The sequence below is a fragment of the Xiphophorus couchianus genome, chromosome 13 (assembly GCF_001444195.1).
Source record: "Xiphophorus couchianus chromosome 13, X_couchianus-1.0, whole genome shotgun sequence".
NCBI classification, from domain to species: domain Eukaryota; kingdom Metazoa; phylum Chordata; class Actinopteri; order Cyprinodontiformes; family Poeciliidae; genus Xiphophorus; species Xiphophorus couchianus.
This window is the reverse complement of record NC_040240.1, coordinates 7,996,961-8,011,761: the sequence shown is the minus strand read 5'-3', so window position 1 is coordinate 8,011,761 and position 14,801 is coordinate 7,996,961. Positions and strand designations below refer to the sequence as shown.

Sequence of the window (14,801 nt, the reverse complement as noted above, 5' to 3'; positions counted from 1 at the left end):
TTTTTTTGGGGGGAGCCAGAGGGTGAATTCTTCATCGCAATCGTAGCGTAGCCATGACTTGGAGTGGCCGAGGCGTTCCTTCGTGTTTTCCGTGTTGACTCGACCAACCAATTTTTTGCCTCACTGAGCCTGCTTATTTGATAGGGTGTGATCACGCAGAAGCACACACCTGGCAGCCGAATGAATGGCAGGCGAGACTGCCACACAGGGGTCCTATTGATGACATCATCGCCGGGCTTCTGGTCACTCCACCCTGTGTGTGTTCACAGAGCCGTTCACTTGCACCACGGCCCTTTCACAGACGTGACGCCTCTGCTGCTTGTTTTTTAAAGGTGATTCAATTTCGTTGGCTCCGTCGCTGCACAAAATAGGTTTTCATAAGAGATTCTGTAGATTTTTGCCAGCACAATGAACAATGGAATGCCTGTGACCTTCGGTCGGTTCAGCGCGGACGTCTGTAAGCGAATGAAAGCCCACTTCGACGCTGCAGAATAGGCCACATGAAATGCTGCAAATGCAAATAAATGCTGCCGTAATGACGCTGCTCAAACGGCCGATCCCATTAAATGTAATAGACGTGATCCAAACATGCCCCCCACCCCTGTGAGAGAAATTGCTTGAAAATTCTCGTGTGAGGAAAAGTTGAGTTCAGCTCAACTTTGGCTCTAACGATCGGCAGATTATACAGTCTGGGGACGATGAGTGAGAGGAGAGCAGCGAGACTGCCAGCTTTTGATAACTGCCTGGGACGTGTGTGCGAATCGAGGGTTATGAATCGGTGGGTGTTGCTCAGATGACAGAGCCATTTTTAAATCAGTACCGACTGGAACATCTGGATGATTATTAAAACCATAAAGATTTTGGACAAAAATGGGGCATTCTGAGTTCCTCAAATGGTTTTGATGGCACTTTATGATCTCCTTTTGAAGTCTTTGCATCTGATCTATAACTCAGACTATAGATTAGCGGTTCCTCCGTCGCACCCAATCAGAACGTACATAAGATGAAGAAGGCAGATGAAACATTGTTTTTGGCCCGCGTGCAAAATAATACATGTGGTGGAAAAGCTAAGATTGTGCAGAACCCTGAACACACCATCCCCACAGTAAAACATGGTGGTGGCACTATCATGCTCAGGATATCTTTTTATTTTTTTTTATAGCAGGCACAGGAAGTTGCTCAGAGTTATTGGACAGATAAAACTAAATACAAATCTAATCTTCAAGAAAACCTTTTAGAAGCTGCAAAGATTTCGAGTCTGGGGTGAAAGTTCAACTTACAGAAAGATAACAAATTCCAAATTAAAAATGTTGCACTTGTAATTATGATATTTCATGCAATTATCATATTTAAAAAATAAAGGAAACAGCTTGTCAGTTTAGCAAACTGCTTCATATATGTTTTCTCAGCAGGAGCAAGACGTAAGTTTACCGAAACATGTAACTGTATATATCCCTAGAGGCAAATAATAAAACTTTTCCCACTTAGTCACAGAATAGAAAGTAAAATCGCTTTTTGTCATGAGTTAACCTCATGTTGGAGCAAAAATAATTGTGTTTGTGTTTGAATTATTCAAATAAAAATTACCATGAGATCAAAATCCTGACCAAGTAACACTTATCACAAGTTACAAGGTTAAGTTAATAGTTTTACAATTAAAACTGCCCTTCCCAAGTTAACGTACATACATGGCTTTAGTTATACTAGTGTAATGTAATATCAGATCAATGCACAAACTGTAACATGTTTTCTGTTACAAAACAATGAGGCAGTTTAATGCCTGACCTGATTTGAAAGTCATGGCATAAGAAAAGGAGTGATTTCTTACACACGAGTTGAGCAGAATATGGCCAAAAGACTCTCCTAAATTTCCTTTTTCATGTCTTTTTTTTTCTTTTATCCCCTTCACATCATCCTATCCCACCCCTCTTTTTGCGGCTCCTGACCCACCCAGTCCTGCACACTCCCCTCCTTCCTTTCCGCTTTTACCCACAGACACTTGCTTTTTTGTATGAAAGGGGGTTAACCCGACAAACAATCCAGTCTGTCTTTTCCCGAAATAAGCCAGTGGGAGAGGGATTGGTGGAGAGTAAGCCAGAGAGATTGGAGCAGAGAGGTGCGCAGCCTCTGGTTATAAGTCTCTGGAGTGGGACCCGACAGCCTTCAGCTCCAAACACACAGCCTTGCTGCTCGCCTGCCTGACCTGACTGACTGACACACTGAGTTTCCCTCCACTCCCTCTCCCTCTTCTGTCCTGCTCCTTCCCTCCTACTTTCCACCCTGGAGAGTGAGAGTGCACAGATTGGGAAGGTGCTCCTCAGACCTGCGCCTGGATCGCTTGAAGACAGCATAGAGAGGATTTTTCCCTTGTCCTTCACTTTCATTCTCTCCCTGGGTTTCGCCGTCTCTTCCAAGCACGTGGTTGGACTTTGTTTTTAGATTTTTCTCTCCAGACTCAGAAGAAAAAAAAAAAGTTTGAAAATAGAGTTTGCTTCATCTGCAGCAAAGAATATCCAGTTTTTGAGATTTATTTATTTACTTCTTTGGTTGTTTTCATCCTTTTTGTCTATTCGACTCTCTGCACTTGCAGCAGCACTGGACCAGTTTAGAGTGCCAGCTCTTTGCCCTGAAGGACGCCTCTCCTTATTTTTGGCTGCATGTTTACTGACTATCTGATACTGCCACATCCTATGGGAGACACGCGTGGCTGAACCAAGGAGGGCGGCAGAAGAGAGAGACCCATCTGAGGAGCACACCTACAGCTGCCCTGACCCACCTGCCCTATTACCCCCCTCCAACCGTCCCCCCGCCCCCCGCACAGAGGGTGAGGTAAGCGCTACCTGTGCTCACATTTCCTCTGGCTCCGCTTGCATCCTCACGTCCTGTCATCATTCCATTTTATCACATGTGGCTGAGGTGAGCCGGGCCAAGAGAAACAGAAGGAGGGATCAGGAAAGGGGGAAAAAATGTATAAAAAACAGATTCAGCATCTCAGTCATAAGAGCTGAGTAAATCTCCTCAACCCTAAGCTAGTGCACTAAGTACAAAACTCGAAGATTAAAAAGAATGTGGCTGGAGTTTGATCACCAAACCTCCCCTTGACAACCTTCGTTTGAATGTCCTTATAGTATGTGTGTGGATATACTGTATATATATATACTGTATATAGCTCAGTCATCTGGAAAGTAATGGCATTCTAAATTCTTCTTTGTGGCTGCAAATTCCAGCCCTGGACTTAGATGGTCTTCCTTCATCCCACATGTTTTGGGGGCGTCAATAATAATAATGTTAAGCAGGCGTGGCATGTCTAAGAACAGTGAGGCAGCAGGTTATGTTTAAGAACAGATGCGATGCAAATGCTCTTCAATGGAATGAATCTCACACAAATATGTAAGTGATAGTATATATATATATATATATATATATATATATATATATATATATACAGTATATATATACACACCCATGGTGCCAGAATTACCAACTGCTCTTATTTGCTTCTCTCCTTTCTCTACTTCTCTCATTTCTCCTCCACTGTTGCTTAATTCCATCCATTGTGACGCCTCTGGCAAGCGATGCTGCATTCCTTTGGTAACAACATCCCTTCACCAAAAACTCAGAGAGGACAGATAGTTGTGACTCCAAGTCTTTGGGTGTCCCATATGGAACACAAAAAGTCTCTGAGAGGAAGAAAGGAAGGGGAAAAAAAGAGGAACCAAACACAGCGTTGCCAAGAACTCCTGTTACGATGACGGTTAGTGCGCCAATTTGTAGGTCACTGCACCGGGAAGCGTTCTAAGAAAAAGCCTGTTGATCCCGACTTTTAACATCCAAAAACGGTTGGCACCATCTCTCTATTTTCTGTCATGTGTGGAAAGAAATTGACTACAGGTGTAGAAATGAGTCAAACTATTGCAAGTGTTTCTGCAGGTATTTATATCTACTGTGACACGGAATACACACCAAACTCAAAGAATGTCATGCTTCACGGGATATGACAAGGCTGATGTCCCACACTCTCTTTGCCTTGACTGAACTAATTCTAGGTTAATGAATACTACTTTGTGCAATTTGTTGTAATGGTTGCTGTAGTTTTATTTTTCTTCTTTTTCTTTCAAAAGACAAGCATGTGGGTGATGCCATCCTTGTCTGCTGTTGATAAAGCAGTCCTTTGCTCCTGGCTTTCAGTGATTCACAGTGTCCACCGGGTGGAAGATGGCCAGCCATGGCTCTGACTGGAGGCTGCGAGCAGCTCAAGTGTGCGCTCGTGCAAGCTATTACTCTCTAAAACCACATATGCCAGGATCCAACCAGCTGCCTATTCATGCCTCTTGTGCAAAGTACCAAAGCGCGACCGAGCGTACACAAACAACAGTCATGCTGGATGTTGTCGAGGGCACACGCGGTGTACTTTAGCTATTGTGCAGTGCAAACAACTGCATGAGTTTAACACTCACTTTAAAAAACTTTTTTTTTTTAACAGAGTAACACACCCCTGCTCTGTTTTTCTCCCTCTGTCTGTTTGTCTGAATGTCTGCAGAAGGGATATCTTTGGTTTCAGCTGTCTCTGCACTGATGACCTTTCAAGCTCATCCTTTCTGGCTTGTAAAACACCCTGCAGTTTGTGACCACAAGGGGGCAGTGTAGCTTCCAGCTTCCCATCCAATGCTCACTCAAAACACATGGCGTTGTGTACAAAAGGAGGATTCATGTTGAACCGGTGAATATATTTAAGGTTGCGTCCTTCCGCACTCACATTCTGTGAGCATAGCAGCCACCCTGCTGTCCTGAGTCTGTTTGAAGGATGCAAATTTGCTGTTCAGTGTTTATTTCCTTTCTGCTCCCATAAAGTTTTTTTGTGTGTGTGTGTGCTCTGCTGAGATTCGTAATGCTTTTACTTGTGCACTTCTGTTCAAGACTCGGCCAGCACATGTGCCTCCACTACTTTCAGCGTTAACAGGAAATGAAGGAGAATGCCAGTCATTCTGTAGCAGAAGCAAACGCCCTACTAGCCCTTTACTGTACTGGAATCCAAAACATCTCCTGGACGCAAGAACACACACAAAGAAGCATACGCACACACTTCTCTTATCAGAGTCTTTTGTTCCATTATGCCTCTCGGGGCAGAGAAAGTGAAAATGGGCGACTGCTATCGTTTAAAATCAGGCTTTGAGAGTGTTTTTTATTAAGTACATTGCTCCCCCCCCCCCTCCTTAGCTAGAATCTGTAATTTCAACCCCAAATGTTCAATGAGTCTTCAGCGCACATTAGAAGGAATGCTAACCAGTTCTGGTGAAACACTGAGTGAGGAACTGCAGTGAAGGGTGGTGGGAACCGAATACAGGTTCTGGTCTTAATCAAGGCTTGGACCAAATCGTTCAAGACTAATAGGCTGGATTTGTTTTTCAAACTAAAAAGGGGAGCGAGAAAGAAAAAACAGGCTCAGTAAAATCTATAAACACTTTTTTTTTCTGTGCAGATGCTTAAAGGTTTGCACTTTTGCTTCATTTGATTTGTTTATTCAGTTTAAGCTTGTTTTTACTCAACCGGTAGCCCTCTTGGCCTGGACAGCTAGATGACATATGTGGAAATTGGTCTGCATTGAGCCGATATGGTGAATCGACACAAATATCTTCCCCTTCAAACCGGATGGGGCAGCTTCTTACTAGAGAGACTGTTTTGACTCTGTGTGAGCCAAGGGGCCAGCACATGAGCAAAAGGGAAATTGAAAAGTAGAGTCTAATTATCTCTCAAGTGGAAGCTTCACTTATTGTTTTGTGATTTATTTGCCTGCTATTCCATATCTTCGTTTATCAATATCCCTCTCGTGGTTTCAGCCTCTCATAACTGTCTGGAGCAGAGGAAGTTTTTCCACTGGGTTGGCAGCAACAGGAGGATGGAGAGAGAGACAGGGAGAGAGAGAGAGAGACAGAGAGCGAACAGTAGGGAGGCTTGGCAGACACCCTTGTTATTTTTCCTCCGCCTCCCATTGACTCTGTCAGCGCTTGGTTCAGTCTTAGACGGTGCCGCGAGAGCAGAATGGGTTGAGAACAGCGTCTATCAGTCAGGACTTATCACAGGAACTCTGGTAGAACAAAAACTGTGGTCAAGGTAGAAGTTGTCAACACCACATCACCACGATTTCCTCACCCCTAATCTTTTTGGCCTTGTTACGAATGTCAAAGCAAATTTGTTTTCTAAGGCCAGATGCTGATTGGCATCACTGAAATGCAGACAAGGAACAGAATGCATTAAAAGCGAGGCAGTTTAAATTTCCTCAATGGTCTTTTTTTTTTTTTTTGGAACAGCATCTTGCGTTTCCAAAAGGAATCCCAGCACAAACAAAAAGAACTGCTCTGCTGGTCAGACAGAACCGCTGGTCTATGGACTGGGTTATCTTCTTTTTTACTGCTCAGTCCTCGTTTTCTTTGGTTTTCACTCATTTCTGATTGGATGCTGTTTCACTTGACATTTCTGATATCTGTGGCGGCCTTCTGCCATGCAGGAGTTGAGTCCGTAAAATGAGGGGAATCGTTAACACAAGATAAAAATGACCTAGTAGAAATTGGGTACTTCAGTGGATTTCACTGAATTTTTTGTGTTTTTACCTCTTTGGTTAATTATTTATCACAGCAAATGAGTGCTTCCTACATTGAAGGAAGAAAAGATAATCTCAATATTTATCAATACTTTGATTTGTCAGGTGAGTGACCAGTCAGTTAAAGTTGTTACGAGAATTGTTACTTTTATTTTTATTTTCATAAATCACGCAATTCTATTTCCTGCCAATATATTTAGTGTCATACTGTCATGGAAAAGTAAAGTACCCTGTCATGATGGAGCAGAACGTCAGGAATTTTACCCCACTGATCTCAATATACATGACTCTTTTTAGAACTTGTTCACATAAAAAGTGAAAAGAAACATTTCTAAGCTATGCCAGAACACTGGTGTTGTGCATCTGTGTTGATATTTTATTATGTGAAGTATTGAATTTGCCTTTATATATAGACTTAGACTGACTTTACTGTCATTTTGCATGCACAGGGTGTATACAGAACGAAATTTCGTTGCATACGGCTCAGGACAATGTTTTGAGCTTCCAATGTTGTGAGGTTACTCCAGAATAAAATAAAATACAGTATAAAACATGAATATAAATCTAAATATAAAATATAAAGTGCAGGACTGACAGTAAAATAGAACTTATTTAGCTCTGTACATGTGCAAGTGGAGACCAGTTTTTGAGTGCAGTCCAGTTAAGAGTTCAGCAGTCTGATGGCAAGTGGGAAAAAGCTGTTTCAGAACCTGGTGGACCTGCATATATATATATATATATATATAAATAGACAATTATTTTGTCAAGAAATGTCTTATTAGACATTATGAGGTAGTTGTCCTTATTTTTTCATCTGAAGAATAGAAATAAATAATTTTACCCTATTTCCCTTTACATGTTATAAGTCATCCTTTTAAACCCACTCTGAGAAGCCTTAATGTTAGACATTAGTCACTTTAATCCATTTGTTTGGGTTCACAACCCTACCTTGTATGATTTGTGCAACTCAAAACCCTTAACCCTTTCCATATTTAATGAGCCTAGTACTGGATTAGTCCATATTTGATCGAAGGCAAGATTAGCAAAGCACTCAGCTTGGTTGTGTGTTATTACCCAGGCCATTTTTGAGCGCATTGAAAGTGTGCTGTGCTGGTCGGTAATGGCAGTAAAAGCACGGGTGTCTTATAATCATTCAGTGCATGTGGGGAGGCTTAGTATACCCCTCCTGTTTTTTACTATGCTACCTCATTGCCCCTCTGTTCACTGTCTGGCAAGGGTTTTGTTTGGGGCTTTCAAAAGCAGGACATAGGGCCAACTCTTTACAGGATCAACTACTCAGTATCAAACTCCCATTATCCCTCTTTTCATCAACCCTCCAAAGTCAAGTATTTATTTTTCTTATTTCACTTTTGATCCATTATGGATATATATCTCCCTGATGGGTCAATAGTGAATAAGAGGTTGGGAACAAGTCCTCTGAGACTGTTAGAAAAGCTCAAGACTCTGTTATTGTTCAGTCTGAACTTGAACAAGACGTGTGCGTAGGTGTTCGTAAGAAAAAAAAAGGAAAACGAGAAAAAGAGACCGGGGTTATTGTGGTGTTAAGATCCCCTTGGATCGGGGTTGTAAAAAGTTTTTTATTTCACAGAGACAGACTCTCTGGAGTAGGAAATGGATGCTTTGCAAGTGACACATGCATCATATGATCGCACGCGGAGGATTTCTCCCCACTCTCCGGTAGAAGGCAACAGCTTCAGAAAAATATGTGATCAATCAACAAGGCTTGTTAAACCACTTATGTCCAAAACCTTACTGGTGCCTTTTATTTTATTCAAACAATTTCCTGTGTCAGACCCACTTAAATATGGTAGTTTCTTAATCTACAAATAATACTCAAGATGACTGCCCGTGTTGTTCTCTACTGGAGGAGAAAATTCCAAACACCTTACTTCATTGGGGTTTTCTTTTTTTAGGACGGGGACATGTCCATCGTGCACAACTGACTGGCAGCTTGAAACACACAAAAGAAGAGGGGAATCTTACTTTATATACCATAATACTGTGAAAGAACAGTAAATGTAAAAAAAAAGAGCAGAATTGGGATAACTAAGAACCTATTAACATTGTTGCAAACCTTGGAACTAAAATCTGGCTTACATTTATAAATACCAGAAGTGAACATAGTTTAATATTTGAAAGACAAGTACAGACGTCATCAACTTCCTCCTGACTAGCTCCACTCTGCCAGTCTGACTGGTTAACCCTGATTACAGGTTGATTTCTTAACCTGTAACAATAAATCACAAGTTAATTGTGAATTCTGCGGCACTTCTGAGAAGCTTAATAATAAACCATCTGGATGACAAACCATCCGGCTTCCCAGATTTCAGTATTTTTTCGACTGCGGTTGCATTCAAAACGTGTATGAAGCTGTTTCCCCGTAAAAACCAAAAGTCGTGGGTGGTTGCTTCAAGGAAAACATTTATATGTAAAGGCAGATCTAAACACAGAATTAATGATCTTGTGGTATTTTGCATGGGAAAGCAAAACAAGGAGTAAACAAACTGGTGGAAAAGTGGGCCTTCAGAGACATTTGTAGCACAGAAATTTGGCATTGTTTGGCACACATTTTTCTGATGTCTGGAATTCCATAAATGATTGTCATTGCACACAGTGTTTTCAAAATTCTACATGTTGGTCTAAATGTCTCTTTTTATTTAGATATATGTCTTTTGTTGGTGAGACCTTCAGCCCCCAAGTTTGAGATAGTTTTTCACACACACTGTTGGAGTTCGGGGAAATTGAATTCAAACACACCATATTTGTGACCTGTTAGTTCCAAGACCTAGAAGCTGTGGGTACCTGAAGTGGTGGATAGTTTGGTGAACAGTATGGAGCACTGGGGTCACTTTTACAGCCTATTCAATGCTTGGTTGTTCCAGGTACTGGGTGGATTTCACCAAGGTTACCCCCTTCTTCACCAAACCTCTTTGTTGTGTTTATAATCAGGAGAGTACCTAGTGGTTTTCCAGACCCCTCCTGCTAATGGAAACCCTGGGACAGCTCATACAAACTAGTTGTTCATGCCTAGGAATGCCTTGGAGTCCCACAGGTGGAGTTAAAGAGTGCTGCTGGAAAGGGAGGCATCAGGAGTCCCTTCCTAGACATGTCACGTCCATCCTACCTAATCTCTGAAGTAGAAGAAAATAGACAAATTGTAGGGAAAGACTCCTAGCCGTTGCAGTTTTGTTAATTATTTCATCATTACCCCGTACGAAGCACCTCATTAAGAACTAACAAACTCCCAGAAGTGTGTTTAATTTGATCAATTGAGTGTGACAAAGACTTGGGTACAGTGAATTGATCAATTGAAAAGCAACCGAAACATTGGTTTTCAGAATTCTTTTCATCTTATTACAGCTGAATGCATTTTCTCCCAGACTTTATGTTTGGATGTTGTGGCTCAGAAACGAAATCTTTTCTATGCACACCATGGGCCGATTGACCAACTTGTATTTCACACCGCAGTGCTCAAAGGCATTAATGAAAGTACAGCACAGCCATTCCTTCGGGGCTTTTGTCCTAATCATTTCCTGTAATCACCAGCATAGTGAGGCGATAAAATGGAAAAGCAACTTTGGACTTATTTCAGCTCATTTGAGGTAATTCTTTTTGAGCGTTGCTTTAGGGACTGTGTGTTGACTAAACCTCGGTCTGTAGGGGCGTGTGCATGTGTGTGTCTGCATAGTTACAACTGAACTCCCCTTGTTTTGGTGTATCCCTGCTGTAGATGTAATATGTCGCAGGGTTAGACAGCATACATGATGCAGTTTGGCTACTTAAAAAAGCAACTGAAAATGAATTAGTTTCTCAAATAGTCCCATGAGGGGTTACAGTTCTGCTTCAAGAAAACGACGTGCTAAGCAGAGTTTCAAAGGATTTATTTTTTTTATATGTCGTAAAGAGAAAGACCAGGAATTGTTGCATTAAAAAGACTGCTCTCTAGCTCATTGTCAGCCTTTAACTTAAATTTCTCGGTGAATGCAAAGTTATGTTACAGAAGTACGGTATTCAAGTGACAGGCAAGTTACAAATTGCTGTGAAACGGCATGAAACTGTTTTGAACCTTCCTTAAAGTGCCAGACATGCTAAAATTACTCCAGGAGTGTATTGACAACTCATCTAGCAGGTCCCAAACAACCGTCCATAAAGCATTTAAAGCACTGCAGACCTCACGTGTCTAATCATGTTTCAACATTAGGTTTTAAGGCGAAAACAGCGACTGTCTTAAGAGAACACAAAGGCATCACATATGCTAAAAACATCTTGATAGTCCCCAAGACTTTGCTTGTATTACAACCAAAGGTTGTAGTATGATGAGCTGGAGCTGATTAGTTGCTTTTGGACATCTGCGACTTGCCGTAAGTGACAGAGTCATTAATTTAGCTCCATGCCACAAAAAATTTGAACATTTAAAAAAAACAAAGTGAATGAGAATGTCCACCCATCAACTCATCACCTGAGACTCAGGAATACTTACGTTACTCAGCAGAACAAAATTTGCCTCTGAATGGCTAGGAAGAAAAGAAGGTTTTGGTCTGAAGTTAAAATTTGATTACGATACTGTGGCATGACCTTAAAACAGGCCATCCATGATATTTTGAAAACAATCCAAGCTAAATTCTAGAGCGGGCCAAAATTGTTCCACAGAAATGAAAAAAGCAGAATTGCCAGTAACTGCAAATCCTTGATGGCAGATAAATATTAGGTTTAGGGGGAAATTACTTTTTCACATACGGTCAGGTCGGTTTGGCTGGTTTTGTCCACATGTTCTGCCCTTTACTTTATTGTAAAATAGGGTCTTAGTTTTAATTTTTGTGTTAGAGTAATACGGCTTTTATTTTGAAGGTCAAGGTAGGTCTGGGACAGGAAGTCAGCCATTTCAATAGTTTTCTTTTGCTCAGTCACAGGAGGTGAATCTGTCACAATCAGCCTTTTGTTTACGCCATCGACATCACCGTCTGTAAGTTTTCATTCAATATTCAAGAGTAGATTTTATTTGATATCTTACTTGTTAAGAATGTGTTCTTTGTTTTAACTCTTTTCTACTCATAATAAATGCAGCTATTTTATTTATGTTACAGTTTACTCCATGCCATAAAAGTACTTGGGTCACCAGAATAAAGCACAAGTAAAGAACCTGCATCCGGACTCAGGTGTTCATTTTATTGGAGTTGGACTTGCTGCTAAATTGTGTTGGTAAACACACAAGGAGAGCAGAAAACCACAAATAGATGAAATCGTCAGCTGAAACCTGGAATTTTTGTTTACTCAGGTCATGCTTGTTAAGTGACCTGAAACAAATAATCGTGACAGACGAGCGAAAACAGAAGAAAAAAAATCTCTAAGAGAGGAAACACTTTTTCCACATCACTGCAAATGTTACACAGCAATACTGGTGTGACTGTGGCGACAGCGGTAGGAGTTTGACCTATAACTAGTAGGTTGATGGTTTGAACCCCAACTCTGTCTGTCTCAGTCATCGTGTTCTCTGGCTAAATATTTCCCTGCCTGTCTTCTGTCAAACTACCCCAGGGTAACTGTGGCAAAAGTGTATTATTCCACCATCAGAGCATGAATGTGTGTATGAAGGGGTGACTGAATGTTTTGTAAAGTACTACACAAGTACAGGCCATTTACCATACTTCATTTCTTCAAATCAACTATATTTAGCAATTGCTTAATTCATCGGTGCAAAGATGCAACATTCGAATTCACTTGAATGGGATTGGTTTTAATAAAACAAAAGCTAATCTAAAAATGCATTAGCATTTCCATTAGGCAAAGACCCCATGAAATTAGTCCAAATACATACATGAGCCGAATGAAATACGGGATTTCTGGTAGACGATGTATTTCAGAGATGGCAAAGCGAGAGAACACAAAAACTTTACCTCAAGCTGATAATAACCATGCATGTCTGTGATTGTTTGAAAACTGAGAAAGAGCTACAGAAATACAGCCACCTCTGGAGGATGTTCTCCGGCCAACCAACATAATCCTTAATTACAGAGGGTTTTGAATCAATTACCACTTACTTTCATGTGGTTTGCAGATGGCAATGCTCCTTCTTGCGCACCACACACTTTTCTTGCTCCTTTGTCTGCAAGATGCCTGAAAAAAAAAAAAAACTAAGTGCAGCGTTGCCTCATTGATAATTTGAACCAGAAAAATGATCATTTCCTAACAATAGGGCTGGACTGTTTCACCGAGACAAACCCGAAACCAGTCCCAGCTTCGCAAATTTTTAGCTGGACCGCTCCCAACACTGGGCAGAAACCGCACAAACCCTGGTCTTCCTGACATGTGGTGAAAGTGTGATAGAGGTATGGAAAACATGAGCAACGGGGATAGAAAGGAGGGCTGACGATGGATAGAAAGTAGAACCTGATGAAAATGGAATTTGGAACGGGACGAAGTGATAGCAGAAAGCAGTCGAGGATGAGTGAAAGAGCAGGAATGACGTGAATCAGATGGAAGCGTAAATGAGAGAAGAAAAAATCACTGCCACTTGATTTGAAACCATGTGGCGTCTTTGTAGTTTAAGCCAATGTCAACAGAAATTTTCAGGGGGTCATGTGTTTGTTTAGACACTGAGTATTTGTGATGAATTACCCTTTGCCACAGACTCATTGTTCATCACCCGGGTGACATATTATTCAAGCCAAGTGGAAGGGTCAGTAATGCCCCTGAAATCCTGCAATAGGATAAATGTTCAACGCCGACTTAAAAGTTGAAACCTTTTTTTAAGTGTTAAGTGATTACTCATTTTGTCGTACAATATAGGATCCATCCAATCTGCTGTTGTCAACGTTATTTCCAGAAGATTAGGCTTCATCTATGTTATTTTCTGACTAGAAGGTGAGCGGAATGGATGATAAGGAGCAAGACGAGGATGCGCTGATGTCTGCCAGATTGTTGTATTGCGAGGATGTGTTTTGAATACTATGTCCCTGTCTTGTGACCGCCTCCTGATTTAAACCTCATGCTTGAAGCAGAGACATTAAAGAGAAAGCGGGAGTAGAAAGTTCTGAGGGCCGCAGTAGCATTGAGAAATCTTTACATTTTCTCTTTCTTCAGTACTTCTACCCCCACCTGGCACTTTGAAGGCATTTAGGTTTTCAAGCCTTCTGTTTTTTACAACCGGTGCCTGCTGGACTTTCACTCTCACCCCTTTTATCAACATCAAATCCAGCTGCTGTTTTTGAAAAAGATGCAGAAAAGAAAAAAAAAAATGAAGCAATAAATGATAGGCTGATAAATGTACGTAGCGAATAAACTGGCAACATGTATGAGCTTGTGTTGTTTACAAAGGCTTTAAAAGTGTTGGTTTTGCAATCTGATAACTTGAATTTGACTTAATTTTTATGGCGGCCCGGAATTTACAAATCCTGCATTGGCTGTGGGGTTGGCCTTCTGCATTTTTCCAACTGATGTAGTTTCTTTTTACGTCAGGAATGGTAGAGTCTGGAGGTCCATGGCACCTAGGTTGCAATCTGTAACCTTGCCACAAGATGTCACTAATATGCACAACTCAATAGCCGATTTAACAAGGCACTTCAGGAGCAGAGTTGAAGAGAGACACCTTCTGGATGCCTCAATGTGATTTCTGAATGAAATCACACTGCCAGCATTCATTTTGGAGACCATATTGGTAAGACATGAAATTAGAAGTGGACTCCAGATCGGATTATAGCCCATAGTTGGTTACCTTTACTAGTTCACCCTTTAGGCCTGGGTAAAATCCTAGTGGGGCTCGCATACAAATGTTAGACGGGGAGACACCAAAAGCAGCCCCTACTACCATTTTTGCCTCTGTATTGCTATTATTTAAGGTTTTCATTTGGTACATATTAAAGTAACAAAACACAATCTATCAAATCCTTGAAACCCTTTTGCAACTGGCTTGCAGATAAGAACATAAAGGTTGCAAACCTTCATTTAATGCACAGATGTTTTCTGTTTGCAGCATATAAAAACCGGCATCTGTAAATTAAAGAAATTTATAAAATATTAGAAGCACTTGGAAAACCATAGATCTGTATGCTTATTACTTTTCTGACAAAGGATCAGTCATGACATTTCTTCTAAAGGGATGCCGAGTGGAAAAAGAAAGGTGTAACAAAGTAAAAATCCACCAACTATTTTTTCTGAGGCGGTACCTGGTCCAAACTCTTTTGCC

General features: G+C 41.1%; 1 protein-coding gene across 1 annotated transcript in view; it reads left to right on the top strand.

The window, feature by feature from the left end:
* Positions 1-2,015: 2,015 nt before the first annotated feature.
* The window catches only part of col8a2 (collagen, type VIII, alpha 2), a 51,763-nt gene continuing 38,977 nt past the window's right edge, over positions 2,016-14,801 (top strand). The window contains exon 1 of the mRNA XM_028035478.1: positions 2,016-2,829. The gene's annotated coding sequence lies outside the window, so the exon portion shown is untranslated. The remainder of the gene's footprint in view (positions 2,830-14,801) is intronic.